Source organism: Macrobrachium rosenbergii, chromosome 33 (assembly GCF_040412425.1).
Source record: "Macrobrachium rosenbergii isolate ZJJX-2024 chromosome 33, ASM4041242v1, whole genome shotgun sequence".
NCBI lineage: Eukaryota > Metazoa > Arthropoda > Malacostraca > Decapoda > Palaemonidae > Macrobrachium > Macrobrachium rosenbergii.
Genome location: NC_089773.1, coordinates 2,440,631 through 2,455,554, shown reverse-complemented (window position 1 = coordinate 2,455,554; position 14,924 = coordinate 2,440,631). Strand labels below are relative to the sequence as shown.

The following is a 14,924-nucleotide window of genomic DNA, read 5'->3' as shown; positions in this document are numbered from 1 at the left end:
GAGCGTGGTGAATGTTGAGTTATGGTGGGGAGAGTGTATAATGTAATCATACTTATTTATAATTGTGTATTTTGTTTGTAACATTATATAATACAGAAAATTAATGTTAAACAAATTATGAATAATATTAGAAACAAGTTATTGCGCAAGGTGATGGTGTTTTGTTGGGGAATCAGGAGGTGGGCGAGGCGGCTGCCGGCCGTCTTTTCTGTGTGTGTGTGTTGACAGGTGTCGGTTGGCCTCCTAGCCGGGTGTGCAAATGTAGGCAGATTCCTGTTTTTATTTATTTGGAGAGTTAATACGTCCAGAGTGTACTGGCAGAGGTGTATGGCCAGCATTGCACCGGTTAAGCATGTGTGGGAGTTTGATATGGAGCGCCAAGGTGCAAGTTGCTGTATTGATTAATCATATGTACCTATATTTATGAAGGATTTGGAAATGTTATAGCGGGATATCCTGTAGGTTTGTATTTGTAATGGAGTTAGTGTTATTGCTGTGTTGTGTACAATAGACTGCTTACATTTTATATTTGATTTTACGAATATTGCTGTGATGTTTTGCATATTTTATTAGGATTACATTTTGAGTGTCTGTTTAACAATTTGGGGGTTTGTTTTAATTTGGAAACTTGTTTACAGGCTGAATGTTACTCAATAAAGTATTCATGTGGCACTTGGTGACTTTGTATCCACCCGATCCATACACTGAGGTCAAACTATTTCTCTACAAAAACAGGACAGGTACACACAGAAAACATGATGATTAACAATGTCTGGTCTAATACAAAAGTACTCTGTTACATATACATAATGCATGGTCACTTGAACAGACAATAAAATATACAATTCACAATAATGATAAAAAATTGTGTTCGGCCGACCCTAGGTCGAATGTGAAGGCACAGCAGAAAACGGGATGTTCGTTACAGAGAACGCGTTGAGCGGGGACTTTACAGGGTGAAAAGGAAGATGGAAGAAAGAGAATATGCAGGAAAGTACAGTAAAAGGAGTAAAAAGAATGAAAGAGGTTGCAGCTAGGACCTGAAGGAACGCTGCAAAGAGCCTTAAGTAATGTCTTAAGGCTCTTTGCAGCATTCCCTCATTTGCGATACGATCTTCCCAGAGGACTTTGACCATGAATCATAGCATTCTGCACTCCCTTTTAAAAAAGATTCTTCCATTTACCTATTCGGTTCTTGCTGCCTTCAGTACTTATCATAGGCCTTTATTTTTTCTAAAAATGAGTATATTTCTATTTAGCTGCATTTTCCACTTCTTACTTGTTCTCCTAACATATTTTGAGCATCGAAAATACTGTATTGTATATTTATTCCGTAATCCCGAGCATCTCATTTAATATTTTACCAAGATCGCCTACACGCCTTTCCTACAAAGCCACATGGCCGTGCCCCCTTCAGCACATTTTTCACTAACTTGCATAAACTGTTAATAAAAATGCACATTTTTCACTAACTTGCATAAACTGTTAATAAAAATGCACATTTTTCACTAACTTGCATAAATTGTTAATAAAAACTGTCTGATAGCATTACTAAGTCTTTAACAGGTTTAACCATGGCAATAAATATGACACAGCAACATGTTCTATGTTAAAGACTTGTCAGAATCTATTATTCAAGTACTTTTATCATCAGCTGTTGTTAATATAACCAAGCTGTCCCTAGTTGTAAAATCAAAATTAATTAAAGAATAAAAAAAATAAATTAAAATAAAAAAAAAGTAAAAAAATGTGCCTAAGTTTCTTTGGCACAATCGAGTTTTCTGTACAGCTGCTACGGCATATAATCAAGGCCACCGAAAATAGATCAATCTTTCGGTGGTCTTGGTATAAAGCTGTATGAGCTGCGACCCATGAAACTCTAACCACGTCCCGGTGTTGGCCTATCCTATATCGTTGCCAGAGGCATGATCATGGGCAACTTTAACCTTGAATAAAATAAAAACTACTGAGACTAGAGGGCTGCAATTTGGTATGTTTGATGATTGGAGGGTGGATGATCAACAAACCAATTTGCAGCCCTCTAGCCTCAGTAGTTTTTAAGATCTGAGGGCAGACAGGAACAGTGCAGACGGACAGACAAGGCCTGCACAATAGTTTTCTTTTACAGAAAACTAAAAACCTTATTTACTGAATTTGATAGTGCGGATATGAAGTATGACTGATGATTCTAGATATGACTTTGCACCTTTGTATGTATGACAGACGTGAAATCTGATACATAAAGAACTCAAGGTCAAATCGACGACTTAGTCCAGGCCCATAAACGTTAAAGTTAACATGAAAACTAATAATGGTTTGCAACAACGACAAAGATCAAGAACGCATAGGCCTATCCCATACACAAGACAGACGAAGCAGTTGCGAAAATATATGAAAATATATGAGTCTTGTTCATCCTACAACAATTAGGTTATTCTTAAGATAACACATAGGCCAGCACCATAAAAATAAAAAAGAAGCCTATACAGACAGTCCCCGCTTTACGACAGGTCTGGCTTACGACGTTCCGAGTTTACGACACTTTTCAAATATATTCATCACAAATTATTTCCCGGTTTACGACGCATGTTCTGGGGTTACAATACGTCATACACCGATCCAACGGAAGAAATATGGCTCGAAAACGGCAGAATAATCAAAATTTGGAATATTTTTTTTTATGAAAAACTCAATAAAAATAAAAATTTTTAAAAGTAAATTGTATTTTTCCTAACTATACAAACCCGAGGTCCTTTACATTAGGGATTACTTTCAGGCGTAGGCTGGAAATGGCCGTTGAACTTCAAACACGGTGGTTAGGCAGTTAACTACTGTCCGGGAGGCGGGAGTACTGCCTGCCCGGATGTAAACATTCCAATTTGCCTTTCGGCCCAGGTACAGATTGAGGGGTGGCATGAGGTGGGCATAAAGTTAATGGACTTCGGGTTTGTATAGTTACGAAAAATACAATTTACTTTTAAAAATTGTTATTTGTTCCGACACAATATACAAACCCTCGGTCCTTTACATTAGGAGACTCACTGATTGGAGGGAAGAATCTGATAAAGTCTCTCTGAACTGACTGGAGTTCACCACCTTGTCTTCCCTTCCTGGTTGTAAGAGCGAGGAAGGGAAAAACTGCCTCTGACAAAAGATCGGGTTGTAAGAAACGCAGGATCAGTTGTCAGACTTCTGGGTCCCTTTGCATGAAAGAGGAAATGTCAGTTCATGCAAAGCAGGCTAGGAAGAATTTGACGTCAGATGACAATAAGGCAAATACAAGCATTGGGTTTGTCTCATAGTAATGGTCTCCTTCCTCCCCTTGCAAGAGGAAGGAGTGTGGTTGCTTCTATTAACCTGAACGGAAATAGAACAGGAGCTCCCGTTATGTGCTTACCTGCCTCGATCGCCGGTCCAGCTTGTAACGGCACGTCCGCTCCTGCCCGTGGGAAGAGAGCCAGGATGGGGAGAAAGAAGAGAGGCCAGTCACTCAACATTCATTCTCCCAATCACAACTGTACAACATAGGCGAGATGCAACCTGTCCTGTTAGAGGAGCTGGATAAGCTACACAACTTGTTGAGCAGCCACCACAGGACCCAAGGAAAAAGTGTCCAAGGACTTGTGTGCAACATCCCAGAGGTAGAAGGAGGTGAAGGTAGTCTGTTGGGACCACACACCCGCCTTCAGCACCTGTGGTACCGACATATTCTTCCGGAATGCGAGGGACGGACCAATGCTGCGGACCTCGTGAGCTCTCGGACGAAGCGTACCGGTGTCGTCTTCTCCTGCAGCAGAGTACGCTCACCTTATCGTCTCATGAAGCCAGAAAGAGATGGTATTCTTGGACACTTCTTTCTTGATCGAGCCAGTGCTAACGAAGAGTCGTCAACACTCAGGCCGGAGGTGCCGAGTCCTCTTCAGATAGCGCCGCAGCACCGTAACAGGACACAGTAGCATCTCGTCTGGATCATTACCTACAAAGTCCTCTAGGGAGGGGATCGTGAAGGACTCGAACCGTGCATCAGGGACCGAAGGGTTCTGAGTCTTCGCTACGAAATCTGGGATGAAATCGAGCGTAACTGATCCCCATCCCCTCGAGTGTTTAACATCAAAGGAAAGTCCGTGAAGCTCGCCAACTCTCTTTGCTGATGCCAGGGCAAGCAAGGAGACGGTCTTGAGGGTCAGATCCCTGTCTGACGACTCTCTTAAAGGCTCGTACGGTGCATGAGTCAGGCTCCTTAAGACGAGAGTCACATCCCACGCAGGGGGCCTGAGATCCCTGGGTGGGCAAGACCGTTCGAAGCTTCTCATGAGTAGAGAAATCTCGAAAGAGGAGGAGATGTCTACTCCTTTCAGCCGCAAGACTAGGCCGAGTGCGGCGCGGTAGCCTTTTACAGCTGAAACGGAGAGAAGCTTCTCTCGGCGAAGGAAGACGAGGAAGTCCGCGACCTGCTGAACAGTAGCTCCGACCAGAGAGATACCCCTTCGACGACACCAACCACAGAAGACGGACCACTTTCCCTGGTATACCGCTGCAGAGGATCTTCTGAGGTATCCTGCCATCTCTGTTGCTGCGTGGCGCGAAAAGCCTCTCGCTCGCAAGAGATGGTGGATAACCTCCAGCCGTGAAGACACAGGGAATGCACTGCCAGGTGGAACCGCTCTGCGTGAGGTTGAAGCAGAAGGTTGGGCCAGGGGGGATCTCTCTCGGTGCCTCAGAGAGGAGAGCTAGCAGGTCCGGGTACCAAACGACCTGGGGCCATTTGGGTGCCACCAGAGTCATTCTGAGATTCGGGGTGATCATCACTCGGCGAATCAGGCAGAATGGGAGAAAGGTGTAAGCGTCGAGATTGTCCCACGGGTGTTGGAACGCGTCCTCCGCAGCGGCCCATGAGTCCGGCACGACATAACAGAAGACCTGGAGTTTTCTGTTGTGCCGGGTGGCAGACAGATCGATGGCTGGACGCCCCCACAGGTCAAACAGCCTTTCCGCTACTTCCTGATGGAGGGACCATTCGGTCCCTACCACCTGGCTCTGGCGGCTGAGCTTGTCTGCCACGACATTCCTCTTGCCTGAAATGTACCTGGCTGGCAGCTCTACCGAGTGAGCCACGGCCCACTCGTGCACCTGCATCGTCAACTGATGAAGCTGGTGGGACACCAGTCTCCCCTGCTTGTTGACGCATGCCACTACCGTGGTATTGTCGCTCATCAGTACCACGGAGTATCCCATCACTCGATCCTGGAACTCCTGGAGGGCCAGGAAGGCCGCCTTGAGCTCCAGGATGTTGATGTGAAGGTGCTTGTCGTCTCGGTGCCACACTCCCGAAGTCAGCAACTTCTCCAGGTGTGCGCCCCATCCCTCGGTCAATGCGTCCGAGAACAGAAGCATGTCTGGAGGGGGAGTATGCAGGGATATTCCTATTAAGAGGTTTCTGTCGTCTAACCACCAGTGAAGGTCCTTTCTCACCTCCTTGGAAAGAGGAATGAGGAGGGACTGGGGGTCTTGGGACTGGGACCAATACTCCTTTAGTCTCCACTGGAGAGACTGCAGGTGAAGACGCCCGTGAGGTACTAGTTTCTCCAACGACGACAGGTGACCGATGACGACTTGCCATTGCCGAGCTGGTTGCTCCTGCCATGACAGGAACAACTGTGCTGCCTGCCTGAACTTGCTGATACGAGAGTCTGAGGGAAAGACTTTTGCTGCCACCGTATCTATCAGCATGCCCAGGTACTTTGTCCTCTGCTTGGGGGTGAGATCTGACTTCTCTAGATTTACCATGATCCCTAGATCCCAGCAAAACTCGAGGAGACGATCCCTGTCCTGTAGCAACTGTGAGCGAGAGCTCGTCAGGACTAGCCAGTCGTTGAGATACCTCAGTAGACGTATCCCGTGCGAGTGGGCCCAAGCTGACACGAGAGAGAAAACTCTCGTGAACATCTGGGGAGCGATCGAGAGCCCGAAGCAAAGTGTCCTGAATTGGAAGACCGACTCCCCGAGGACAAAGCGGAGGTACTTGCACGAGGACGGATGGATGGGTATCTGGAAATACGCATCCCTCAAGTCCACCGTAAGCATGAAGTCGTTCTCCCTGATGGAGGCCAGCACAGTTTGTGCTGTTTCCATCGTGAACCGAGTCTGACGAACGAAACGGTTCAAGGGAGAGAGGTCTATGACCGGTCTCCATCCCCCTGAGGCCTTCTCTATGAGAAAGACGCGGCTGTAAAAGCCTGGAGACTGGTCCGACATGACTTATACAGCACTCTTGCTCAGCATGGCTTGCACTTCTTGCTGTAGTGTGATGTCCTTTGACGAACCTGGAAGATATGTTTGGAGATGGACTGGAGTGTAGGTGAGGGGAGGCCGAGACTCGAAGGGTAGTAGATATCCCACTCGAAGGACATCCACTATCCAGGTCTCGGCTCTGTGTCGCTGCCACGTTGCCCAATGGCTCGACAGGCACCCCGCCACCTTCGGCAGCTTTTGGGGGGGAACGCTGCCCCTAGCGTTTCCCCTTCTTCTTCTTACCCTTGCCCCCTTTACCGGCTTGGAAAGAGGGCTGAAAAGGGCGGGAGTGACCCCACTTCTCGAGGAAGAAGAAGGCTGGGTGTTTCCTCGGGACCCCTTCGAAGACTGGGACTTCTTAGGGGCCTAGGAAGTGCCAGCCTGGCCCGAAGACCTGGCTGCAGTGGGATGAGAAGACCCGGAGGTCTTGGCCACTGCCTGGTGAACAAGCCAGTCGCTGTCATCGGCACGGCGCTTGTCCACCGCGGCGTCCACCAACTCCCTAGGGAAGAGAGAGGAGGAACCCAGCAATGGTCCATTCCGAAGGGCGATAGCTGACTCAGGACCTACGGACCTGGCAAAGCGAGATAGAACGGCGTCTCTCCGCTTTAGCACAAGGTTTGCCCACAGGTTTGCAGTCTGGTGGGCGAGGTAGGAAATGGCCCTACCCCCCAGACTGGCATAGTCTCCCAAAGGCGGAGTCCTCCCCAGGTACGATAGCGCCTGAGGAAGCAGCTACCTTCGATACTGTGAATGACCACAGATCGAGCCAGGAGACTGCTTGGAAGGCCGCCATGGTGGTGGCTTCCAGGGTTGCAGCTTCTTGCTGAGAGAGGGATATGTTCCCTGCAGTCAATTGCTGCAACGACAGATCCGGATCCAAACGAGTCAGGTCCGGGTCAACCTGTTTGGTCAGCAACGCCCCTTCCGCTGGTGCGTAGAAACGCTTCTGATGAGGCAGAGGAGGGGGAAGAAGCTTGTCTGAGCGGCTTGATCGAAGCGAACTGTCTTGCCCAGACACAAGACTGTTCACCTGATCGAGTACCCCCTCGGCAAGCGTGGACCACGGCAGCCCCACCAAAGCCTTGGGTTTCTTCTTGGGTCCCCAGAAGGATTCGAGGCGCGACAGACGATCCACAGATGAGGCTGTGGTCCCTTCCCCGAGGTCATTGTGCTGACGAATCAGCGCGATAACCTCTGCAAAAGTCCTCTGTATTTCGGGGGTGTCCGCATCCTGGGGCAGAGGACCCTCGAGTCCTTCCAGAGTGCGGTCCTCCCAAACTACCCACCCCGCAGGAGGGAGAACCTCGGCAGACCCGAGGACCTTCCTGAACTACGCGGGCATAAGACCTGGTCGAGCCAGGGACCGAGCCAGGTGCATACCCCCACGCAGTAGAACTCTGAGGAGAACATTCCCCAGAGTTCCTCCTCTCCAACTCACGCCCCCTGGAAGAAACTGAAGGGGCGGAGGGGACAGGCGAGGAAGATCGGGCGCTCCCACTGCCTTTACTGGCAGAACCAGCAAAAGCAGCGGGCCGAGAGCGGTCACCAACCCGCGGTGATGACGAGCCCCAGGTCGAGGAGACTGCTTCAGCCCAGGTGAAGAGATCTCCCGAGGAGAGCGGAGCGGCTCGCGAGAGCCGAGCCGCGCACTCGCCTCCCCCGAGCCAGGCTGGCCGCGCAGACGTGGCCGGGGACTGGGCGGAGTCGAACGCGCGGCTGGCTGGCGTGAGCTTGCGCTGTCCTCTGGACGCGCCCCAGACTTCTTCGAGGCTGGAGCCTCTCAGGAAGACTGAGTAGGGGACTTCTTCCCTACCTCTCCTTGCGTTCGGCCCCGCGGGGCTGAAGCACTGCCCCAGGAACCTGACTTGGCACTTGAAGGAGTGCCAGCAGGAAGAGACGGAGCACCTGCATGCCCCGGCTCTTTCTCTCGCCCCACGCCCTGGTCTGTACGGCGAGAAGTGTCAACCGTATCAGACTGGGGTACCAGAGTCTCCTTGGAGACCCGGGTACTCAGAGCAACTCGCGAACGAGTGTCCGACGCGGACTTACTGGCCTTAGATGCAGGAAGTTTTTTAGGCGCAGCGGGGGGAGTGCCGACCTTGGTCTGCACGCCCTTGGCTCCCGGTGCCCCTGGCCCGGAGGCCAGGGCAGCGGTTCCCTGATCCGAGGATCGGGAAGAGCCGACGAGAGATCCCACTGCCTTCCCTGTGGAAGGAGGCAGACCCTTAGAAGTCTCTGTACGAGGTTTCTTAGGGGGGGGAGAGGCAGACTTCTTCTTCTTTGGCTGTGAAGCCTCGGAAGGAGAAGCGGAAGAAGCAGCAGACGAAGACGACGATGATGAAGATGAAGACGACGACACGTTCCTAGACTACTTCTTCTTCACCATCTGCTTCAGGAAAGCAGTCAAATCCCCAAGCCAGGAAAGCAAGGCCGCCGACTCAGGCACAGCAGGAACAGCAGGAGGGGCTGCAGCAGAAGGCACATCCCGGGCAGCGACAGTGGAGCTTGGGCCAGCATTTGCCTGGGCAGAGAGAGCCGCGCGTCTATCAGGAACAAAAGTGGGCAGGCCGGGAATGCAGGCGCCACCCCTCCCGCGTGAAGATTTAAGTTGGGCCGCGCCAGGGTTGATGGAATGGGGATGGAAGCAGACGAAGGGCCGGGCTGGAAAGTCAGACGAGGAACCGTATTCGAGGACAGGCCATGGTCAGCAACAGGGGCAGCGATAGTCACATAAGGATAAGATGACGTCACCATGTAGGAGGGGCCAGCACGCGTGAACGGAGCCAGGAAGCCAGGCAGCAGTGGAACAGCGTGCTGGCCCGCGGGTGACGCCGACACTTGGGTGTCCAGGTGCGAAGCAACTGATACCGGCATCTGGACGAACCTCGAGAAGGTGACGGTTGTTGCCGAGTGGGTCGTGACTGGAGTGGGGGACAGGGGAGCCAATCCCTCCAGTGCCAAGCCAGGTAGGCCCAGGTGTAGCCAGGATGTGCTGGGATTCGGTGTCTGGCTATCCAGTCCGGGACCTGAAGCAAAAGTCGGGTCAGAAACCGAAGCCTCCACTCGCTCCGGAGGAAAAAACTCCCCTCCGGAACGGGAAGAGACTTCCGAGAGGATGTCGCGGTCCAACTCTCCCCCGCGCCCCTCCACAAATGATGAAACGTAAGAGGAAGGGGAGGGGGAGTCCTCACCCGAGGGAGAGGGAGCAAGCAGGGGAAGTTCGCTGGGAGGGAGAAACGGCCCACATTTTTACCAACGGAGTCGTCGGGGCGTATTTCCTCAGACGCGACTCCTTGGTAGGCTTACGACGGTAACGTCGCCTCCCTTCGAACTTGCCCCATTGCTCGAAGGACCACGAACAACACTCACTACAGGGATCGTCGCGTGAACACACACGTCCCCTGCAAGATGTACAGAGGGCGTGTGGGTCCACGTCGACTCGAGATCTAAAAGAATTACATTTCTTCCCCCCTACCCCGGGACACACACGCTTGGGATAGGAGGGCTTAGTTGGTTTCTCCATTATTAAAGAAAAAACAAAGAATTTCCCACCAAAGAGAAGAAAATTGCTGTCAGGCAGAGAGCGGCGAAGATCAACGTCCGAACGCAACGACGGTCGAAAGCAAATTGGAATGTTTACATCCGGGCAGGCGGTACTCCCGCCTCCCAGACAGTAGTTAACTGCCTAACCACCTTGTTTGAAGTTCAACGGCCGTTTCCAGCCTACGCCTGAAAGTAATCCCTAATGTAAAGGACCGAGGATTTGTATATTGTGTCGGAACAAATGTAGTTTACATTGTTTTCAGTACACCCAAAGCATTAAAAGTCACCCAAAGCATTAAAAGTAAGATTTTCTCAAGATTTTTGACGATTTCCAACGAATTTTTGGTTTACGACGCGGCATAAAAATGGAACCCCCGTCGTAAACCGGGGACTGCCTCATTTATGTGAATGTCTTGACTTTCACTTAAAAGTTTTGGTAGATCTAAGCCTGCTGTCCACGGTGAGCTAGACTATGGCAGCTGACGTTTTTCTATAGAACATTACCTGCTGAACAAGAATTTGAAGTAATACTCTGTCGCTCGGCTGTAATTATGCTGTAAATTATCTTAGAACTGTAGCCGATGGTAAAGGGGACCCATTGGGAATCGGGGTTTTGGGTGGGGTAAAACACTTTCGAGAATAGCTAAAGTAAGGGGGACCTGTTGGGAATTCGGGTTTTGGGTAGGGTAAATAACTTGGGGAAAAGGTTTGGGTACCTTACTGTAGTATTTCCTGTTATATATGTCATTTGGAACATGAAAAACAAGCGTAAAAAAAAAGGGCGAATAAATGGACGATGGGAGCCGTTTCAAAGGCACTTTTCATGTATTGCTACTGTACTACTGCTGATTCCATGCCCTATCACGAATGCGCGGTCTTACAGGGGAGCTCGATGCCTCTAAGTTCTTCAACTAAGAGAGTAGTATTCTAGTTGGTGTTCCGCAGTGAGTTAGACTGTGGGAATTGTCGCTTCCCTATGTTATTTTACTTGCTTTAAAGTAATATTCTTTTTACATTTTCTGTAACCCTTGTTGCTATTGTGCGCAGCGCAACATTACCGCCTGCCAGAACATATGAGCTTGCCAAGAATATTTCAAAATACGGATAAGGCGCAAAGCGCCATTCCGCCACCCATTTACACTTCTTTGCCCAGACCGAAAGCTTCGAATAGTGTCCAGTCGAGTTAGACTATGGCAGTTGCCATTTTTCTATCTTATTTTACTTGCTTTACAAGAGTTTAAGGTAATATTTTGCCGGTCGAGCTAGACTATGGCAGTTGACATTTTTCTATCTTATTTTACTTGCTTTACAAGAGTGTAAGGTAATATTTTTGAACTGTGTAGGTCGGTGCAGGGGACCCGTTGGTACCGTCTTGTAGCCTTCAAAGGTCAATTACAGTTTAGTTACAGCCGACCAACAAAATATTACTTTAAATTCTTGTAAAGCAAGTAGAATAACATAGGAAAACGTCAACTGCCATAGGCTACCTCACTGCGGACAGCCAGCTTAGAATTACCGTTCTCTTTTACAGAAAAGTAAAAACCTTATTTACTGAATTATGATTAGGTATGTCTTTGCACCTCTGTATATATAACAGACGTGAAATCTGATACATCAAGAACTCAAGGTCAAATCGACGACTTAGTCCAGGCCCATAAACGTTAAGGTTAACATGAAAACGAATTCTGTAATGGTTTGCAACAACGACTAAGATCAAGAACGCATAGGACTACCTATACACAAGACAGACGAAGCAGTCGCGAAAATATATAAAAATATATGAGTCTTGTTCATCCTACAACAATTAGGTTATTCTTAAGATAACAAATAGGAAGCAATTAATGTCCATAAGTAAAATAATACCCAAATTTCTTCATCCCTCTATATTTCTCCCCCCCTTTTAGCATTTCCCAACCAACACCTTTCACACCTCTTTCAAATCGCCTTACGCAACACCCACGGATGCTCACTAGCAGGTCCTCTAGATCGCGTTTGCGGGGAGGACGCAATCATTCTCTCAGAATCATTCTCTCTTCTAGCAACATTCAAACTCACATCTTCTCCTCCATTCTCTCTCAGATTCACGCTATCTTCTTCACTATTACCACTCTCAATTTCATCCACAATCTCATCTATACCCTCTAACTCGTTCCCAAATACCTCCCCCAATTCTTCAACTAACCCATCCCATTCGCTCATTGACCTTTCCAATTCTTGCAACGATTCATTCATGCTTTCAATCACTCGTCTATCACTGCTACGCTCTCTTACTCTTACACTTTCGCTCACCTCCAACCGCTCACCAACCCCTACACGTTCAGTCAACTCAGTTATATCAAACCCGCATATGCTATACGTTCTATCCATACCATCCCATTCATCCGTATTACACGCTTTATCACTCATTTCCACTTTGGCACTCACACCCTATCACACAACTTACGACCATTCAGTTTACTTAATCGTTCTTCCCCTTTCTTACGTTTCCTACCATACTCTATCAAAACAAACTGCTGATCCTCATGCAACAACCCCTCACGTACATGCATCACACGCACCGCTTGCATCCTGGAGGACCCACCCATTTGAACCCCCTTCACACTCAGTTTCCCGAATTCGCTGTCACAGTCACCCTCTTTCGTCTACATACACTTGATACATGCCCTTCCATTCCACATTCGTCACACTTCGCTCTCGGTTCTGAACACATTCTCGCATAATGCCCATTCTTACCACAGTTACCACATATTACATTCACTGGGTACCCCTACAACCATTAGCAATATGACCCACCTGTCCGCACCTGTAGCATTTAACCCCTATCTTTCGTACACTCCCTTACCAAATGTCCCGATTGCCCACACCAGAAACACGCTCCTAAAGCCCACCTACACTCATTCTTTGTATGTCCTTCCTTTCCACATCTAAAACACTTCGCTCGACTTCCACTCATCGACCTTCCCTTTGTACACTACTATCCCTAACCCATCCAACCCGTTGTTCCCTTACAAACCCACCATTCATCCTCCCTGGCACCTCCACATTACTTGCTCTTACACTCCTATCTATTACACTATCGGCCATTCTCATTGGGCCCCTCAACACTGCATCCCTAAAGCTTCCGAACTATGGTACTCTCTCATCTACCCCAGCCCTTACACTTACACTTCTGCTCTCTTTTATAACCCTGTCAAGCTCATAATCTTCTACAATTTCCAAAATTTCTCCCCCAAGTCAACCTTTCATTCGTCCATCTTTTCTTCTCCTTCCGCTCAAGTTCACAAATTCTCTAACTCCATCTGGCACTGTCCCTAACAACTTCCGTACTAACTCCTTACATTCATCTATCCCATCATCCCCAAACTTCTTCCTTGCCAACGTCTCCAGCCTACAAGCATATAGTGACAAGGTTTCCCCAGCTTTCATTCTTGCCTCATCAAATTCATTCTTCCTCTTATACTTAACACTCGCTTTCATACGCCTCGCTTGCTCAACTAGTCTAGCTTTCACCTTGTCATACTCAACATCCCCACACTCATAATAACCCTATACATATCAAGTAAAACCCAGTCAAATACTTCCCAAATTCTCATGCCCACACTAAAACTTTCCCATACTTATCCTGACAAAACCTTTCATACTCCCTAAAGAAATCATGCACATCCCTACTTCCATACTCACTATACCTTTCACACCGGGTACCTCCCCCACATACATAGCCTTTCTCACTTCTTTCTCACTTTCACTACTTTCACTCTGTCCTTTCATACCCTCTTCCGAATACAAAGAGTCCACTTCCGGTTGACTTACATTCATCTTACTCATTACACTCTTCTTCCCCCTCTTTTATCCACTCACCTCCATCCACCTCACTATCACTACTGCCTTCACCCTCTCCCCTCCTTTCCTGCCTTTCCCACTTCCTTACCCTTCTTACCAGTTTCCTTTCCCTTTCCTTTTCTTCCCCTGACTTATCCTTACTTTCCCTCTGTTCCTTCCCCTTGCTTTTCATTCCCCTTTTCTTACCCTGCCTCTCATTCCCTCGTTTCTTACTTCCTATTCCCATATCACTTTCATCACTCACGCTTCCATTCACTTCTTCCTCCTTTTCTTTCTCTCTTGCCCTTCACACGTTCCAGAGAACCTGCCTCCAACAGCCCCTTCTCCAAAAACACCCTTGAACATACCTTTCACCATTTCTTCCACACCTTTCATCATTCCCTCCAACTTTTTATCCACCCTCTCTTCCATTCTCTCTTCTAACTCTTTCATCTCCCCTTTCATTTCTTCTTTTGCACTTCTTAGCATTCCTCCCATCTCCTCCAACTGACTCTCAACTCCTCATTCTCACTCCTCAGCCTCCCATTCTCCTCCTCCAGCCTGCCCTGGAGTTCCCTAGCCACTGGAGTTCCTCTCTCAGTTTCTCTATCTCACTCATCCTGACCTCTTACTCTCACTCGACCCACCACAAACAATCCTAACGGCTATTTACAACAGCCCCACGTTAGGCGCCAAATATTATGTGGCGGAATTTTAACCCACAAACAAACAACACTCACCCTGATCTTCGGTTGCTGGAGATGGGTAGAGGTCCACGATCACAATCACAGCACACAGAAACCACAAAAACAAAATTTCAAACAAACCCTCCACCAACAACGAACGAAAACAAAGAGACACATGCACCATCAATATCAGGTACCGGTATCCAAAACAAAAGCCAGACAAACTCCCGTTCACTTTCAAGGTTGGACCTCAACTGCCCAAGACCTCCCAAAAACGAAAAACTCCCGACAGACCGACAGACAGAGAGACAGCCGTAAAACCAACTCCAACAACCGAACCACTCACAACGACAATTACACACTCTCTCTCTCTCTCTCACAAAACGTTGGGAAATGCTAAATAAAAACAAATTTCTTCATCCCTCTATATTATAACTGCAACCTCCCTTTTTGAAGAGCGTTCTTCATTCTGGTTATTTTGAATCCCATAAACACTATTCGCAAATGATAAGTAAAAATTAATCAAATTACGAATGATAGGGTAAGACAATACGGGCCGCCCCTCCATAGATAATAATTACA

The 14,924-nt window shown here is 48.4% G+C and overlaps 1 long non-coding RNA gene across 1 annotated transcript in view; it reads right to left on the bottom strand.

Moving 5' to 3' along the window:
- The window catches only part of LOC136855796 (uncharacterized), a 38,444-nt gene extending 23,911 nt beyond the window's left edge, over positions 1-14,533 (bottom strand). The window contains exon 1 of the long non-coding RNA XR_010858130.1: positions 14,397-14,533. This is a non-coding gene — a long non-coding RNA (uncharacterized lncRNA). The remainder of the gene's footprint in view (positions 1-14,396) is intronic.
- Positions 14,534-14,924: the final 391 nt, after the last annotated feature.